This window comes from Lemur catta, chromosome 5 (genome assembly GCF_020740605.2).
Source record: "Lemur catta isolate mLemCat1 chromosome 5, mLemCat1.pri, whole genome shotgun sequence".
NCBI lineage: Eukaryota > Metazoa > Chordata > Mammalia > Primates > Lemuridae > Lemur > Lemur catta.
In genome coordinates this window covers 71,311,992-71,327,057 of record NC_059132.1, presented here as the reverse complement: position 1 = coordinate 71,327,057, position 15,066 = coordinate 71,311,992, and the positions used below count along the sequence as shown (strand labels likewise).

Genomic DNA, 15,066 nt, shown 5'->3' with positions numbered 1-15,066 from the left:
CAGTTTTTGTGCTTTAAAGCTGCTGTCCCCAATCCCCAGGCCACAGACCGGTAGTGGTCTGTGGCCTGTTAGGAACCGGGCTGCAGAGCTCTACCTCCCACCACTCCCATTGGTGGACAAATTGTCTTCCATGAAACTTAGGAACTTGGCCACACAGCAGGCGGTGAGCGGTGGGTGAGTGAGAGACGCTTCATCTGTATTTACAGCCACTCCCCATCGCTTGCATCACTGCCTGAGCTCTGCCTCACCCCCACATTCCACTCCTCCCCCTGTTTGTGGAAAAATTGTCTTCAATGAAACTGGTCTGGTCCCTGGTGCCAACAAGGCTAGGGACCGCTGCTTTAAAGGGTTAAGTTCAGTTACTGGGGAAATTAATTATGTTGCATGACTCATTCACCATATTTTGCACACACTTTTATGGAGCAGGTACTACATGCCAGGTACCAACTAGGAGCTGGAACTGCAGTGGTGAACAAAACAAACACCACTGCTGCCTTGGTAGAGCTTGCAGGATGCACTGGAGATGGATAGCAACTAAAAAAAAAAAAAAAAAAAAGAAAAACGAATCACATAATTCAACTTAACTAAAAGGTTATAAGAGGAAAGAATGTGGAGTGTGATAGAGAACTCCGAGTGGGAGTGAGGAGGTAGGGAGCAGGATTATTTATTTAGAGTCATCAGTAGGGCCAGAAACCCCCTGAATGAGAGGAGCCAGCAATGTGAAAAGGGAAGAGAAGCACGTAACCAGCAAAGGATTTGAGACAGGAAAGAGACCGGCAACGCGGACTGGAAGACAAGTCAGAGGGAGAATGGAATGACTTGGGATTGAAGAAGAAAGAGCTAGATCGTGGAGGGCTGTGCAGACCACAGTAAGGAGTCTGGATTTTATCCAAAGCATCACAGGAAGTCTTTGAAGGATTTCAGCATAGCCACTGGGTAACCAGCTCTAAGTGTTTTGTTTCTCTTTGCTTTTGCTTATATTTGTAGAAATGATGAAGGGATACTTCTACAAATGGGTGGTGCAGAAATGAGTCCAAATTTTAAGGGCCCTAAATCATAAACAACTGGATGTGTTCTATGAGAAAAAGAACTCCAAATTATATTTATAAAATTAGTATACAACAGAGTCACTTTTCAGAGGGCCCTTGGAGCTTAAGCTTCCTTGTGTCGTGACATATCCACTTGCTTCTGGTGTCATGGAAAGGGTTTTCTAGATATTTCTCACTTTTGATGGGAAGGAACCAAAGTCAATTTTCAAGTTTGAGAATTGCCTGAAGCATTTTCTCCATCATTCAACAGATGGCCTAGTCTTTTCTTTTTCTTTTTTCCCCCTTCTCGAACCCACTATTCAATGCCCTCTGATTCAAAGAGCTCAGATTAAAAACTATTGTTTTTGTTTTGGTGATTGTTTTGTAATTCACTGGGAGTTTTTCTGCTTAACTGTTTTATTCTTCCGCCCAAGTTACACCTCCTCTATAACAATATAACTCTGAGGGTTTGCACGAGGGTATCTGAAATGGTATGGGACCAGGAGATGGAGCAGAAAAAAGATGATGAGATTTATGTATGTAAATAGTTATGTTTCAGACATTCTATTTTCTCAGAAAACAAACAAACAAAAAATACTGGAAATATTCCAGGATATTGTTACAGTGCTATTCCAAAGCTTTGTTTTTCAAGATCAAAGACCCTGGAAAGTTCAAGGTGCTTTATGGAGTGGGAGCCCCTACCTCTCTGTGTTCAACTTCCTATCTCCCTTGAAATCTTACAGAACACAGTTGTACATCTCTTACCCTGTTTGTGAAGCTGTTTTTCTGTAAGAAATGGTGTCAATCCTATGAAGTGCATTCTCTAAAGAAGTAGTGCTTTTCTTTTTATGAAATAGATGGGAATATGAACTGGCTAATTTATTCCATTCCCAGGGCTTTGTAACAAAAATTGAAATGAATGAAAATGATTGAGTTTGTAGGCCTGGGTTGCAGATATATAAAAACTGCTGGACACTGTTGAGTGTGGAATGGCTTTAATTTACTATGTGGATCTCAGCCCATGGTATGCCTGTTTTCCCTTAACTTTCATAAAAGAGAGAGAAATGCAGAGAGCAAAAGCTTTTACAATGACTATAATTGAAAAGAGTCAGTGCTTGAAGCTCTGCAATTGTTGATGTTGAACAATAGGGTATTGTTTTGGAGGAGTGGGAGAGGAGGGGGACAGAACAGTGTGGGAAGAGTCACACTGACATCCTTATTAGAGAGAACTCAAATGGATAATGCGCCATCAGATGGCTTCCTTCCTCCATCAGCAGATGCCATGGAACGACCAAAGCTAGGGTTTAGTGGGATGTGTAGGAGGTCATGAGAACAGAGCTTCACCCTCTACTCTGAGAATCATGTCTCCAGACTTTCTCCATGTGACTTAATATCAATGCATTTGCTATTGATTAATGAGTGACAAATGTTGCTCATTCTCTTATGTTTCTACTCCAATACTTAGGATTCACTACATGAATATACTGGGGCCCTGTGGTGTTACCCTATAGGAACGGGTGGAGAATCTCCTTTGGCATAGCTTTTCTTTGTTCCTGGGTTTCCCCGGTCTGCTTTAACTGTACAACCCTGCACTACTGAGAACTGGAACCCCAGCCTCCCCACAAAGTACTTGAGTTAGACATCCTGGATGATTTATAGCAACATTAGTCACCAGGCCTTTGGTTTTCATGTCTTGCAAATAAGAAGTAGAAGGCGGTCCCTGCTTCCATCCCTTTGAGAGGACAGAATAGTTATTCACGTCTCATTATCACGGCTTTAATCTTCCTCCCCCAATTTTTTAAAGGTAGTATTGAAACAATCTGGTTTGCTTTGAAGTCAGTTTATTTTACCAAATTAAACTTTCTCAGATTGTGCCTTTTTTTTTTTTTACACTATTTCATGTAACATTTGATTAATTCTGGCACAAGTACACCTGTGTTTATAAATCTGACAATTTGGTCTGTAGATGAAGGAAGCTGGAGTCAGAAATTTGTGCCAAATTAGGTCTACTGGTAGGCTCCAGGTTTTTGTTTTTCTTTTTGATATTATTTTAGATTAAATGTTTCCCTGTGGGGATGAATATCTTTGGCTTTGAGTATTAGGTTATTTAAAGAGACAGTATAGTACAGTGATTAAAAACATAGGACTTAAAGAGAATGAGGTTCAATTTGCTGTGTGACCTTAGGAAACTTACTACATCTCTCTGGGCCCCGGTAGTCTCTGTTGTAAAATGGTGTTTTGGGGCCAGGCTCCAAGATGGCCTGTGATTCCTGCCTCCTGGTATTCATGCCCATGTGTAGTCTCCCTCCATGCTGATTAGGCCTGACTTGTGTAACCAATAGGATATTGTGAAAATGAGGACGTGTGACTTCTGCCTTGCCTTTCTCTTGGATTGCTCAGTCTGAGGGAAGCCAGCAGCCATGTTGGAAGGACAGTCAAGCAGCCCACATGGCAGGAACTGAGGTTTCCTTCCAACAACCAGCACCATGTGAATGAGCCATCTTGGAAGCCCAATCTCCAACCCTAGTGAAGTCTTCAGAAGTCTGCAATTCTGGCTGATGTCTTGACTGCAGCCTCATAAGAGACCCTGATATAGAAGCACCCAATTAAGCTGCTCCTACATTTCTGACCTACAGGAAGAGAGTGAAGCCATAAGTTTATTGTTGTTTTGAGCTGTTGAGTTTGGAATAATTTGTTATGCATCCATAGATAACCAATACAGTTATAACCATAGTACCCCCTCCTATAATTGTTGGGAGAATTAAACACGACAGTGTAAGGGCTTTGCGCAGAGTCCAGCACATAGTGAGTGTTATTCACAAAGATAAAAGCATTAGTTACTACCAGAGCTCCTCTCCAGCATCTGCACTCCAAATGTTTTATCTGTGCTCCACGTTTAGTGGATGAATAATTCCAGACTTACAGCAGGCTCCCGAGTGGATGGTAAATGGGGTGGCATGTCTGATATGTCTGAGTCCTGTCTCACATCCTCTTTGCCCCCTTTTTAATTTCAGCCTTGCTCTTGCAGCCAGCTGCAGGGTGGTATTAGCCTGATGACACCTGCTTTAGCTGCACCAGGTGCCTCTTGCTCAATCCTGGTTTTTTTCTCTTGCGGTGGTGGGGCGCACCTGCATGGGACTTTTCAACCGTTTGAATGTCTGCACAAACCTGTATGTGCAGTGGAGTCACCACCAGGACCCACTGGGAATGGGAGGTGGTGAGTAAATACTCCTCTTTTCCATCTCTTGGCTGGACAATTCCAAGCCACCTTCTACATGGCTCCTTGAAGCATCCCTAGTGGGGTGGAGACCTGCTTCCCACAGTTGAGATATGCTCAGTAATTCGCCTTTGAATTGGCTTTCCCTCCTTCTCTGTCTCAACTCTTCCCATCCCCTGCTCCTATTCCCTGGGCTCACTGTCTGAAATAAACTACCTGCATGCCAGCCCTGCTCATGAGGGTAAACTTAGGTGGAGACAGATGGCTCTAGTAAGAGTTTGCCAAGTGTTGTTTACTTGCTGTGTGTTTCTGAAACTATTAACAGGATACCTGATTTACCCCTTCAGTGGTTTTCCACTATTCTGAGGATGGCATTGCAGACCTCTTACATGGTGGCAGGAGCTTCCACAAGCTGAGACCTGCCCACACTTCCAGCCTCCTCTCCCAACCTGTTGCCCCATCTGTTCTCTACCTTGGTCATACTGGGCTTTGTTCAGTTCCTTTCCCATGGCAGTCTCTGTTGCCTCTGGACCAGGAGCGTGCTTTTCTTCTTGCCTTGCTTGGTGAATTGTTACTCATTGTTCAGGTCTCAACCTAAACACCACATCTCCAGGAAGGCCTTGGAGATGTCATTTCATCTATATGTCAAATTGAATGTCTCTTTTTTTTAACACCTATTGCACTTGTATTTTCTTAATGTTTATATTTCCTTCCTGAGTGTAAAGTTTATGAGGGCAGGGACTGTGACTGTCTTGTTCTCTATTGCTTGATGTTTACCTTAGAGAACCTTTTCCATAAACATCTACTGAATGAAAGAAAGAATTTACTTGGCCAAAGTTTCACTCGGCTGATGATTTTAATCTGTGATGATTAAATTTGTGTAATTAAAAAAAATGCCTTTATTTAAAACATGAGTAATACACAAAAGGGTCTTCTCAAACCCTGCTGAAACAAGGCATCCCTTTAAAACACAAATGACAAATTTGTTGTAAGTGAAAGGATTTATATTTTTTATCAGTTTACCAAAGGCAGTTTCATAGGATAATATCAACTAACAAGCTTCCCTAGTACTTTAAATTATAACTCAGTTTACAAAATTTGGCTGACAGACAACTTTTAGGGATCATCTCTATTGGATAGAGTCTACCTCTGCTTGATTAAGTAAAATTTGTAGTTTCAATTCATGTAATCTAAGCTCTACTTAAATAGAAAGGACTTTTAGCTTCTAATATAAGTAGAAAGAGAACTCTGTTGGTGAGACAATAGATAATAGAAAGTGCTCATCCTAAAAAATCTACCAGCCATTTCAGGCACAGCAACACTATTCAAATGGCTATATCTGGATACTTTTTTCTTTTTTTTAACTAGCTAAGCACTTTTTTATTGTAACAAAAAATATGGAATAAACAGATTATTTATAGAATTATAAAGCTTGAAGATACTTTAAATTGGTAATAGTCTGGTGAAGTTCAGGATACGGAAACACATCCATTCTAATTGCTTACAGCAGGGTTTTTCTTTTTTTAATTTCAGAATATTACAGGGATATAAACGTTTTGGTTACATAAATTGCTTTTGTACCATTTGAGGCAAAGTTATAAGTGTGTTCATCCTCCAAATAGTGTGCATTGTACCTGTTAGGTATGAATTTCCCCACCCCTTCCCCCTCCCAGCTCCTTGATTTCTGATGAATGTTATTTCCATATGTGCACATAAGTATTGATCGATTAGTTTCAATTTAATGGTGAGTACACGTGGTGTTTGTTTTTTCATTCTTGTGATACTTCACTTAGAAGAATGGGCTCCAGCTCAGTCCAGGATAATACAAGAGGCGTTAGTTCACCATTGTTTTTTTTATGGCTGAGTAGTACTCCATGGTACACATATACCACATTTTATTAATCCACTCATGTATTTATGGGCATTTGGGTTGTTTCCACATCTTTGCAATTGTGAATTGTGCTGCTATAAACATTCGAGTGCAGGTGTCTTTTTTATAGAATGTCTTTTTTTTTCCTTTGTGTAAATACCCAGTAGTGGGATTGCTGGATCAAATGGTAGTTCTACTTTTAGTTCTTTGAGGTATCTCCATATTAATTTCTATAGAGGTTGTATTAGTTTGCAGTCCCACCAGCAGTGTGTGAGTATTCCTCTCTCTCCCCATCCATGCCAGCATTTGTTGTTTTGGGACTTTTTTATAAAAGCCATTCTCACTGGAGTTAAATGATATCTCATTGTGGTTTTGATGTGTATTTCCCTGATGATTAGAGATGTTGAGCATTTTTTCATATGTTTGTTGGCCATTTATATCAAGATTCTGCTTGTATGATTAAGGATGAAGAGTCTTTTATAACTGAGATCATGCTTCAAAGTACATTAGGGTGAAGTCTAGGGTCATTCTGTATTACCTGGCATCAGATAGTCTAAATTTGTAAGCCAACAATGAAAATCTGGACTTGTATCAGATTTACCAAGAGGTGAAAAATCTCTATAAGGAGAACTAAAAAGCACTGATGAAAGAATTCACAGATGATGTGAACAAATGGAAAAACATCTCATGTTCATGGATTGGTATAATCAACATTATTAAAATGTCCATATTGCCCAAAGTGATTTACAAATTTAATGCAATCCTCATTAAATACCAATGTCATATTTCACAGGTCTAGAAAAAATAATTCTATGCTTTGTTTGGAACCAAAAAAAAGCCCAAATAGCCAAAGCAATCTTATGCAAAAGGAACAAATCTGAAGGCATCACATTACTGGACTTCAAATTACACTACAAGGCTATATTAATCAAAACAGCATGGTACTGGTATCAAAGTAGAAAGGTAGACCAATAGAACAGAATAGAAAACCCAGATATAAAACAATCTACCTACAACCAACTGATCTTTGACAAAGCAAACAACAACATACACTCGGGAAGGGAAGCCCTTTTCAATAAATGGTGCTGAGAAAACTGGATAGTTGCATGCAGAAGAATGAAACGGGACCCCTCTCTCTCACTATATACAAAAATTAATTTAAGATAGATAAAAGACTTAAATGTAAGGCATGAAACCATAAACATTCTAGAAGAAAATATAAGAAAAACTCTTTTAGACATCAGTCTAGGCAAATAATTTATGACTAAGATCTCAAAGGCAAATACAGTAACAACAAAAATAAATAAATGGGACTTGATTAAATTTTTTTTTTTTTTTTTTTTGAGACAGAGTCTTGCTCTGTTGCCCAGGCTAGAGTGAGTGCCGTGGCATCAGCCTAGCTCACAGCAACCTCAAACTCTTGGGCTTAAGCGATCCTCCTGCCTCAGCCTCCCAAGTAGCTGGGACTACAGGCATGCGCCACCATGCCCGGCTAATTTTTTCTATATGTATTTTTAGTTGGCCAGATAATTTCTTTCTATTTTTAGTAGAGACGGGGTCTCACTTTTGCTCAGGCTGGTCTTGAGCTCCTGACCTCGAGCGATCCACCTACCTTGGCCTCCCAGAGTGCTAGGATTACAGGCGTGAGCCACTGTGCCTGGCCTAGGGACTTGATTAAATTAAAAACCTTCTGCACAGCAAAGGAAATAATCAACAGAGTAAATAGACAACCTACAGAATGAGAGAAAATATTGACAAACTACACAAACTATACATTTGATAAAGGGCTCATATCCAGAATCTACCAAGAACACAAACAAATCAGCAAAAAAAAAAAAAAAAAAAAAAAACAAGAATAAAAGAGAAAACCAAATAGCTCCATTAAAAAGTGGACAAAAGACATGACAGAAATTTTTCAAGATAAGATAGACAAATGGGCAAGAAACATATGAAAAAATGCTCAACTTCATTAATCACCAGGGAAATACAAATTAAAACCACAGTGAGATACCACCTTACCCGTTAGAATGGCCATTATTAAAAGGTCCAAAAACAATAGATGCTGGCATGGATGCAGAGAGAAAGGAACACCCATACACTGTTGGTGGAACTGTAAATTGGCACAACCTCTGTGGAAAACAGTACGGAGATTCCTCAATGAAATAAATGTAGACTTACCATTTGACCCAGCAATCTCAATACTAAGTATTTATGCAAAGGAAAAGAAATTATTTCGTCAAAAAGATACTTGCACTTGAATGTTTATCACAGCACAATTCACAATTGCAAAGACGTTGAATCAACCTAAGTGCCCATCAATTTATGAGTGGATTAAGAAAATGTGGGCTATATATACCGTGGTGTACTACTCAGACATAAAAAGGAGTGAAATAATGTCTTTTGCAACAACTTGGATGTAACTGGAGACCATAATCTTAAGTGAAATATCTCAAGAATGGAAAAACAAACACCACATGTACTCTCTAATAATTGGGAGCTAATCGATGGGCACACACAGTCACAAAGAGATGTAAAGGTTATTGGAAATAAAGAAGGGGAAGGAGAGAGGGGAAAAAACTTACCTGTTTGGGTGATCGGCACACTGAAAGCCTCAGCTTAAGCATTATTAAAGGTATCTACGTAACAAAAACATTTGTACCCTCTTAATATTTTGAGAAAAAAATGACATCATTGGGAATTAGTGTTGGTCTGGCTACAGGAAATTGTGAACAGATTACCCATGGTGTTTTCTGAAGTTCTATGAGCCTCCAAAGAGGAAGTGGTGTCATGTATTTCATCTGTATCCAGCTGTTATGGCAGTTTACTTGAAGGCCAGAGACGTTCTTTTTCTCTAAGGAAATCGGCATAACATTGAACTAAGCTAATTATACTCACTTCTCACTCAGCCACAGGGGTTCCCTTTGGTGGAGCTGACCCCTCTCTTCTATCCTGTCCCTAGGATCAGGGGAGACTCAGCCAGACATAGTGAGCTGTTGTTGCTAAACACCAGGGAATAATCCTGCTCAGAGAAGACAAAGGCTATTGGTAGTGCTAGAAACTAAGGCAAAACCACTTTCAGTCAAGATTTGATAAGGCAGATTACATTAAAAATTGGTAAATGGAAGAGATCTTGGAAGTGTAGTCCAGATCTGTGGTTCTAAAGTGTGGGTGGCCATCTATGTCACCTGTGAGTTGCAATAAATTATAGATGCTTCAACTCAACCACTGTGATTCTGATACATGTCAGTTTGAGAACTACTCACCCAGATGTTAAAACTCATTTGGCAATGAACTTCCCACCATACTTTCTCAAGGATTTCCAGAGTCACTGGGTAAAACAGCAGTTCTCTGTGGTGCCTGTCCTTGGACTCTTAATTTCTAAAAACCTGTATGACAAATAAGAATAACCACAAAAATTACAACACGGTAAATTCTTGCTGGTTAGTGGATTATGTTTACTAAGAGGTTGTATATGACTATAGGAGCTGTGGTTCAATGTTAGATCAAGTATTCCTTTGATTATTTAGGAAACATTGTAAAATTTGTCTTTTTGTTGTTTTCCAAACACTACAATTTAGAGTCTGTGCTTGAACTTTTGTGCCATTTACTATGGAACTAGGAAATCTTTAAAGCTTAAAGAGCTTTTACTTAAAATATATACTGAGTGTATGAAATCAAGTGAACCCACTGATGGTGGGAAAATGTGAACTGCATTCGTGGGGCTGTCACTGCTATTTGGTAAAGCCAATGATTTGAAGACTTAGATCCAAAGAGAATCTTGTGGTTTTGTTTTCTCCCTTTGAGTGTTACTCAATTTAATGTATTTCTTAACAAAAACCAAATCCCTTTAAGAATACTAGATAATATAAATCCTCAGTTAGCTATGTTTGCAAAGGTTTGTTTCTGAAACATGGTAGGAGCAATTTTTTCTTGGATGCTTTCTCCCAACATTCTGAACTTGATGTGTGATATGTAGGTTGCACAACACATCATCCTTTTCCTAAAATTCTTTGAGATTTTCTTTATAAAAGACAGCAGAAATTTACTAGAGTAAATCATGAAACATGGCTGCAGTTGACACCAACAAACTGGAGTTGCACAACAAAATGGATGTATAATTAAAAAAATAAAATTTAGTGGGTCTCATTATTGTTTTAAAAATAGTTTGGCCCAAAGGAAAAATGAAAAAACAAGTTATGAGTTGACTTGTAGAGAGTCTAATAGAATAAGGCTTTGAAATACTAACAGAATTTGGAAACTCTCACAGTTCTTGTCTAAAGCAAAAGTCTTCTCCTCTTTTTTTTGTTTTTTTGGTTGTGTTTTCCTGAATTAGAAGCCTGTGTTTACCAGCTACTATAAGTCACTTTTCCCTTTATTATGGTATGTGACGCTATGCTACCTCAAAGTGGGTGTTGCTTATCTTGGGAGTGGTGGTAAATTTTGAATGATTATGGGAAGGAATTATAGCTGTTTAACAACTGTTTGCAAAGGTTCCAGGGTTCTTGGGAGGGAACAGGAAATATTAATTTAAAAATAGTTCCCAAAGCCAAAAAAAGAAGAAAGAAAAAAAAGCACTTTACTTCTTAATCTGTTTGGATTACCTCTAAAGCGATGAGTAATGAAATTCAAGATTAATGCACAAGAAGAGCTCTTAAGAGACTGTCTAGACCGTAGGCCATCTTTCTCTTTCACAGCACTCCTCCTGAAATTTTTTAGAGAGAAAGTTCTCTGCCATATTTTAAATACTTTGAAGAAAAGGGAATAAGGAACTCTCTCAATAATCAGTCCAGGGTCTAATAGACTTTATCATCAAAATTATTTTCTTTGAAATATTTTCTTTAACTTCTCTGACAGCAATTTCTATTTTATTAGGACCTATACATATGCTCAGCCATTTACATCTTGGATTTATATGGTTATTTATTTTATATCTGCCTGTTTTTAAAAAATTGGTCATTTTTAATTCTAAAGCTCTAAATTCTAAAAATCACTATCCTTCGTTTTAATATTTCAAGTTATATGTTAACTTAGCTGTAGTATTTTTCTAAGTCATCAACAGAAATATCCATTTTTATTGCCATTGAATTTTTGGTAATCTTGTTTTATGTCTTCCATATATCTTTCAGGGCAGCTATGAAAAGTTCAAACATAGAATTCAGCTAAGATGGCCCTGTCAGTGAAGAATGGATCTTCTGTCTATCCCCCCAACTCCAGTGATACTGAAAGGAGGAAAAAATAGTTTAAAAAAGAAATCTGTTTATGCAACTCCTGTAAATAATATACATGAGTATACTGCAGACCCTGGTGAGCAATTATAAAAATTTCCTTACCTATGTACTGGGACTGAGAACCAGCAGCATTTCCTTTTCCTTACAACCCCCACGCTTCAGGGGGTGGCCCTCTTGCCTTATTCCACTGCAGCACTTCGGGACAGTGGAATTTGGCACCGGCCACTTGGCCCATCACCTCATGTTACTTTGGAAGCCATTTTCTGCTGTTGTAGAAAATCAGACTTTTTTTTTTTTTTGGTGAGCATTTTTGCCTGGCTGTGGAATGGGTGGGATTTCTACTGGGAACAAGCATTTGTTCTCACTTGCTTGCCTGGAGGCCTGTTCTTTCGACTGCCAGGTCTCCACAGAGGCACAGTGTGAGGACTTTCCTTGGAACTCTGATTTGCATCTGTTCTGAAGAGTTTCCCAGCAGTCAGGAGGTTCCTGGCTGTCGCCCTTCTTTGTGCTGTTTGATCTGCAAATATTGCAGTCCTGGACCACTCACCTTCATGAAAGCTTTATGTACTTCACATATAAATATTAAAATTGTTTAATAATTTACTATATAAAATGCTCATCTATGGAAAATGGCTCTGTAAATTTTAGTATATACGTTTGTTGAATAGTGTGTAGCCATTAAAAATACAGAGTTTGTAATAACTTGGAAAAGTACTTATGTTAAGTGAGAAAAGCAGGTTGCAAAATTGCATATACGTTATGGTCCTAACTAAGTAGAAAAAGAACCCTGGTTCCTTCTAAAAAAGTTTATACCTAGAATATGTCTGAAAGAAAAATTACTAAATCATGGTTGGCAATAAGTGGTAAAACCATCAAAAATTTCCTTTTTTTCTATTTTAATTGCTTTCTGTAATAGGTATGGTATCACTTTAACAATATAAATAAAAATTCAGGCCGGGCGCGGTGGCTCACGCCTGTAATCCTAGCACTCTGGGAGGCCGAGGCGGGTGGATCCCTCGAGGTCAGGAGTTCGAGACCAGACTGAGCGAGACCCCGTCTCTACTAAAAACAGAAAGAAATTATCTGGTCAACTAAAAATATATATAGAAAAAATTAGCCGGGCATAGTGGCACATGCCTGTAGTCCCAGCTACTCGGGAGGTTGAGGCAGTAGGATCGCTTAAGCCCAGGAGTTTGAGGTTGCTGTGAGCTAGGCTGGCGCCATGGCACTCACTCTAGCCTGGGCAACAGAGTGAGACTCTGTCTCAAAAAAAAAAAAAAAAAAAAAAAAAAAAAAAATTCAATACTTTCTCTTCTAAATGAAGTAAACTAATCATTATCGGATTCTCTTTTGCTTTCCCATAGCTTGAAAGAATAATTCCTCATTCTGTAAGTGATGTGGGTGGATGAGAAAAATAAAGAGGAAAAAAGGTATGTAAGTAAATAAAGGTAAAGCTTTAGTTCACCCCATTTCATACAAAGTATACAGAGTAATACATATTTAATCAATAAGTAAATGATTGAAATGATTCAGTAGGAATATAGCTGTGACTCCTTATTTTAAGTAATTTCACTTTCCAATCCTGACTGAGACAATAGAAAATACAGCTTTTAAATAAAGCTCTCTCTCGATATAAATATAGAAATGTTGAAAACCTTAATCTCAGATGCTCTATTTTCCTAGTGATCATCAAGCTTAGTCTAGGGTAAATCCTTCAGTTCAGAGGTGTTGACATTGAGACTCAGCGAACAGAGGGATTTGCACCCATGAGCCACAGCGCCGGGTCTAGAATGAGCGTATCCAGATTCCCAGTAGAGTGTCCTTCTCACCAGGACTCGTGTGTCCTGAAAGCTAAACTAAATTCAAAGTCTTCTTTGGTCTGGAACAGTTTTAAGTTTTGCGTTGCTGTTTCATCTGACATGCAAAGTATAAGAGCCAAAGAATATGAGAAGAATAGTTTTCCATATGTCTGCTCTGGCCAAAACTAACAAGCATTGGCAATTGAACCACCAAAGCAATTTGGAAGTCTTCAGCACTGGGGCAATGCCCTCTTTCCACTATGAATCACTTGAACAGCATGGTTGAGGACAATGACCATGTGCAGTTTGCCCTAGGGAATGGGAAGTGAATATTTCCAAAAATGCAAATATCCACACACAGCCAAGAAAGAGACCTTGTGGGAAATAGCGCCCATCTTTTCTGTGCATCTTTTCCCCCGTAGAGCTAAGGAAGGGGATGGGCATACATTCGTGCCCCCTTTTTTGTTTGTTTTATAACACTGTTTTATAAAGGAGGCTGCTCTGTTTATTACTGCTCCAGAAAAAGAATTCCTTATTGCAGAACAATTAGTTTGGCTAGTTGGAAAGAAGTTTGAATTTTCTGTTTCTTTAGAAGATGAAGAACAAGAAAAGTATTTATTGAGGGAAATGTGACATGCCTCACAGTGCTAGAACATTCAGCCTTGGGACTTGCACAACTGATGACAAGACTGTATCAGTAGTTGTAAAGGGTATATGTTTATGTTATTGTCATACTGTTCTCTGCATTTCTGCCCTCGTGGAAGCTTTGTAAATTAAAATAAAGTGGTGGAGTTTTTCTACATTTCAAGATTCACAAACTTACAAAAGTGCCTTTCAGATACATTGTACCATATATTTCTTGGAATACCCTTTGAGGGTATCTATATTATTTGTATTTTAAAGATGAGAGAATACTACCTGGGAAGGCAGCTAAACATTGGCAGTACAGTGTGGTCTCCCACTGCCTCTGATCTCAAATTCCATGTCTTTTCCATCAGGATTCACAGGTATTTTGCTGTAGGGTTCCCATTCCACGTATGGGCTAGAAATTCACTAAAACTTCTAAACTTTAACGAAAGCTCTTCTGAAATTGTGCTTCATTGCTTATGTGTGACTCTATAATCTATATCTCTCTTGCAGTGAGGGAAGGAGTAATGGAACAATAATAAATTTAGAAATTTCTCTTGTGATCATGTTTTTATTTGTAGAATCAGTTCATTCTGCTGTGTTTCAGCCCTGCAAACAATGATAAAATGGTGGTTGAATTCAAATAATTGTTTGTTTTAAAAGTATTTATTTGTTCTGATTCAATTAATTTTAGAAATACGTATGTGTCAGCACAGACAATACGTAATGCAGAAGAGTGGTATTTTTAAATCAGTTTTTTTGTGATATTCAGGCTTAGGTAATTTTTTGGCCACCAAAAGAGAAGGCATCAGTACTGAAAGAAAGCTCTGTACTTGTTCATTAGTAGTTTTTGTAGGAGATTCCATGGTTTTTCTTCTTGATAATATGCTTTAGACTGTGATGTGAGTCAGTAGTTGCTGGCTGTTATCATCATGATACTGTTTTTTTTTCTTTACTCCAACCTCATGAACCTGACACAAATGAAAAAATAGAATGCTGTTTATCCACCTTCTACCATACTACTTTTCACCATTTTTTATATTTTTGCTCATTCAAAAATATTTCTGGAGAACTTGCTGTGAGACCTGGACATAGAAGAGTGAGTGACTTGCCTGAGATTTCATGGTTAATAAGTGGCTCGGTCAGGACTTGAATAAAGTATGTCTGGTTACAAAGCCATACACTTCACTTAACCACTAAACCATCATACTATGTGCCATGTATGTGTTCACAAACATGTGTGTGTGTGTGTGTGTGTGTGTGTGTGTGTGAGAGGGAGAGAGAAAGGGAGAAAAAG

General features: G+C 38.5%; 1 long non-coding RNA gene across 1 annotated transcript in view; it reads left to right on the top strand.

Moving 5' to 3' along the window:
* The first annotated feature begins 12,742 nt into the window (after positions 1-12,742).
* LOC123637683 overlaps positions 12,743-15,066 on the top strand; it is a 99,578-nt gene continuing 97,254 nt past the window's right edge. The window contains exon 1 of the long non-coding RNA XR_006735021.1: positions 12,743-12,773. This is a non-coding gene — a long non-coding RNA (uncharacterized LOC123637683). The remainder of the gene's footprint in view (positions 12,774-15,066) is intronic.